The sequence below is a fragment of the Phocoena sinus genome, chromosome 6, assembly GCF_008692025.1.
Source record: "Phocoena sinus isolate mPhoSin1 chromosome 6, mPhoSin1.pri, whole genome shotgun sequence".
Lineage (NCBI taxonomy): Eukaryota > Metazoa > Chordata > Mammalia > Artiodactyla > Phocoenidae > Phocoena > Phocoena sinus.
In genome coordinates, this window is record NC_045768.1 from 69,120,575 (window position 1) to 69,125,031 (window position 4,457).

The 4,457-nt window shown below is 40.0% G+C and overlaps 1 pseudogene; it reads right to left on the reverse strand.

The window, feature by feature from the left end:
* Positions 1 to 3,845: 3,845 nt before the first annotated feature.
* Positions 3,846 to 4,220, reverse strand: LOC116755883 (annotated as a pseudogene).
* Between the last annotated feature and the right edge of the window lie 237 nt (positions 4,221 to 4,457).

Below are 4,457 nucleotides of genomic sequence, written 5' to 3' on the forward strand. Positions count from 1 at the left end.
AGTACTGGTTTGGCAATGTCTTAGGTCTATCCCTGCAGAAATATACAGAATATATTTAATGTATGAGCTGGCCCTAGAGGCAAGATTGACCAGGAGAAGTTTAGTATTTCAGTGTGTTATTTGTAGGTATATCACCAAAGCCTCCAAAAGTTGTGGGAATCCTGGGTGCACCTCAAAAGGTTTCATGTCCTGGATGAGCCTGACACCTAGATTGAAATGGAATCTGTCTCTGTATGCTGTTTCTTTTTTTTTTTTTTTGCGGTACGCAGGCCTCTCACTGTTGTGGCCTCTCCTGTTGCGGAGCACAGGGTCCAGACGCACAGGCTCAGCAGCCACGGCTCACGGGCCCAGCCGCTCCGCGGCATGTGGGATCTTCCCAGACCGGGGCACGAACCCGTGTCCCCTGTATCGGCAGATGGACTCTCAACCACTGTGCCACCAGGGAAGCCCTGTATGCTGTTTCTAACCAGGCTAGGCTTTTAGATACCAGGGTCACCTGGCGCATTCCTGGATGAGGGTAGGTGGGGGACAGGGATCAGTGGCATCCCAGGAAGAGGTGGGACGTGTGTAGTGTTAGCGTACTGAGACAAACAGTTAGGATTCCTATAATCTTTAAGCTTAGAAAATATACTGACATCTCAATAAGGGACCGACTTAAAATATTTTCTGAATCTTAGGGAGGTTATATAACTTGTTCAAGATCACAGAAGGTGGGCAGAAGGGAGTTAACATATACTAAAAGCCCACTATAAGCCAGGCACGTTATGGCATAATGACTCACTCTTTCCAATAACTTATGGCGGGAGTGGGGTATGCTGGGGAGTAATGCAGTTGTAGCATCTCATAGACAAGGAACTGGTGTGCAGAGTCATTGAGTAACATGCACACAGCTGCACAGGAAGAGGTGGACCAAGGTCAGTCTTTCCAACAGTTCTGGATTCTGATCATAGCACACTTTCTATCGGGACTTCTGTGTGTAATTGTCAATGCATTTGGACCCCAGTATCTTGGGATCTGTGAAAACTAGGGAGTAGTTTTATTTTTATTTTTGGAAACATTAATTATACAGATGTTTGTAAGCCAATTGCTAACATAACTGGTTGTGAGGGGAATTTTTTTTTCTTTTGTAATTTTTTTTAGTTTTACAAATTATACCGTGATAAAACAATAAAAATTGCTTCTTTGAAATATTTTCCTTTAACATTTTATAAGTTAATCGAACAGATACTACAATAGATTGTTGTTTAAATAAGGGAGCGCAAATGATTTTAGTATTACAAAACTTTAAGCTGAGGCTACACTCAACAATAAGTTTAGAAAATGGTATTACAAAAGATTGAGAGTGAGTAGTAAAAAAACCCCAAACCAAGACGAAACCCAAGCAGGGCCGCTGTGCTGTAGGAAATCGGGTGTTTTCACTGCCATAAATCTTCACTGTGGCCAAACTTACAAACCAGTCCTCTGGGGAATTCCCTGGCAGTCCAGTGCTCAGTCAGGACTCGGCACTTTCACTGCCAAGGGTGTGTGTGGTTCAATCCCTGGTTGGGGAACTAAGATTCTTCAAGCCCCACGGCCAGCAAAAAACACCCCCAAACCTCCCAAACCCAAAAAACAACCCTGCCTAACCTGCCCCCCCCCACAAAAAAATGTGTATATACGTCCATGCCTCTCTCGCTTTGTCACAGCTTACCCTTCCCCCTCCCCGTATCTTCAAGTCCATTCTCTAGTAGGTCTGTGTCTTTATTCCTGTCTTAGCCCTAGGTTCTTCATGACATTTTTTTTCTTAAATTCCATATATATGTATTAGCATATGGTATTTGTCTTTCTCTTTCTGACTTCACTCTGTATGACAGACTCTAGGTCTATCCACCTCATTACAAATAGCTCAATTTCGTTTCTTTTTATGGCTAAGTAATATTCCATTGTATATATGTGCCACATCTTCTTTATCCATTCATCCGATGATGGACACTTAGGTCATTTCCATCTCTGGGCTATTGTAAATAGAGCTGCAATGAACATTTTGGTACATGACTCTTTTTGAATTATGGTTTTCTCAGGGTATATGCCCAGTAGTGGGATGGCTGGGTCATATGGTAGTTCTATTTGTAGTTTTTTAAGGAACCTCCATACTGTTCTCCATAGTGGCTGTACCAATTCACATTCCCACCAGCAGTGCAAGAGTGTTCCGTTTTCGCCACACCCTCTCCAGCATTTATTGTTTCTAGATTTTTTAATGATGGCCATTCTGACTGGTGTGAGATGATATCTCACTGTAGTTTTGATTTGCATTTCTCTAATGATTAATGATGTTGAGCATTCTTTCATGTGTTTGTTGGCAGTCTGTATATCTTCTTTAGAGAAATGTCTACTTAGGTCTTCTGCCCATTTTTGGATAGGGTTGTTTGTTTTTTTGTTATTGAGCTGCATGAGCTGCTTATAAATTTTGGAGCTTAATCCTTTGTCAGTTGCTTCATTTGCAACTATTTTCTCCCATTCTGAGGGTTGTCTTTCGGTCTTGTTTATGGTTTCCTTTGCTGTGCAAAAGCTTTGAAGTTTCATTAGGTCCCATTTGTTTATTTCTGTTTTTCTGTCCATTTTTCTAGGAGGTGGGTCAGAAAGGCTCTTGCTGTGATTTATGTCATAGAGTGTTGTGCCTGTGTTTTCCTCTAAGAGTTTGATAGTTTCTGGCCTTACATTTGGGTCTTTAATCATTTTGAGCTTATTTTTGTGTACGGTGTTAGGGAGAGGAGACAGAATTTGACTCAAAGCCTGAGTGTTATGATTCCTTTTGGCTCCAGTAGAGTCATCTTGGTAGTTTGTAGGAACCATGTGTCATGTTCTGGGTTAATTCTCTAAATGATAAATAATGGTATTGTGACTCAGCCTACATCATCTTATCCTACCAGAGATGCTCCATAGTGAGGTGACTTTTCAAAGCCTAGGAAGACATTATAGAAATACAGATAATAAAGTAAAGCAAATTCTTAGTATTAATACTTTGGTATGATTTAAGAATAAGTTTTATAATCCTTGGGCTATTTTGTGTGTATTTGTATTTCAAGGTGTTTGAAATAAATCTGGTCTACTAGATAATCTGATTATAATTTGAAATGTGTAATTATACTAGACTCATGGTATTGATTTTAAAGGTATAGTAGACTTTTATTAAGATTGTAAATGGCATTTAAATGTTTTGGATAGCCTGGTTTATTATATTTTATTTAAGTTTGATATATTAGATTAATAGGAATTGCTTAAATGCATAGGAAGATTTTGCTTTTTAGGTTTGTAAGTCTGTCAGGGTTTTGGAGTGTTTGAGAGAATCGGGTATGTTAAATGTGTAAAATTTTAAAAGTTCCTGAGGGAATTAAATTCGTAAATTGGGTTCATTAGAATTTAATCTTTTAAAGTTATCAGTTAATTGAGTGTAATCAAAGAAAAAACTGACTCTGAATTCTTATTTTTATCAGAAAGTAATAGGTTGATACAAGACTTCGAAATTGAATTTAAAGGCTTAGAGAACACTAGGCTTTTGAATTTACAACTTTCAATATATTTAACTAATTAAAAGCAAATTGTTAGAGTAGTCCTTTCAGTGCGCAAGGTTCCCTCAGACATTGGAGAGCTCAAATGACATTAGTAAGCACCCCGTAAATGGTTATAATCAACAGTAACTACTTCTTGCCCTCTGTTCTTTTGAGCCCTTGCAGTGAAACTTCCACAACTGTGTGTCAATTTCTTGCGATCCTGAGGGTCCCGATTAGCTGAAGGCAAGGATTATTCCAAAACCAAAACACTTTATTTTTTTTTTTAAAGAACAAGAGCCCAGTTTTTTAATTTGATCATTTCTTGCATTTGAAGTACTCCTCCATGACATCCTTGGCCTGAGACTCTTTGCCGTAGCCCTTAACCACCACGCAACTGCAACCACTTGAGGGGTTTTTCCCTCTCCATCAGTTTTACAGAGGCCTACCCATTCCCCCAGTTTCTTGATGTCATCAACCTTAATCAGGTTGATTTGGTGCTCAGCACGAAGGGCTTCCACCAACTTGACATATATAGGCTCCTCACAGTTGGATGCGAGCACACAGATGGGCTTTGGCAGCTTCCCGAATTCCACGTGCTAGGCCATCGTGGATGAGGGCGGTCTTCAGCACCTCTTGCAGAGCAGAATTAATGTCCATTACACCTCCAGCAGCAATGCCTTCCTCAGCCATGGCGGCAGGGACTCCGAGGTGGCATGGAAAGAGCAAAACCACACTTCTTTTGAGTCAATAATTTTATTACTATTACTTTTCACACCGAGGAGACTTAGTTACATAAAGTGAGATATTCTGTGAGTTGATTACCAGTAGTAGAAGCACAAAGGTGTGGAAAGTGTAACATGAACACAGTGAAGAAACGCCCTTTATCAGAGTGAAGTCCATGTGACAGAAACACATTACTCCAAACAA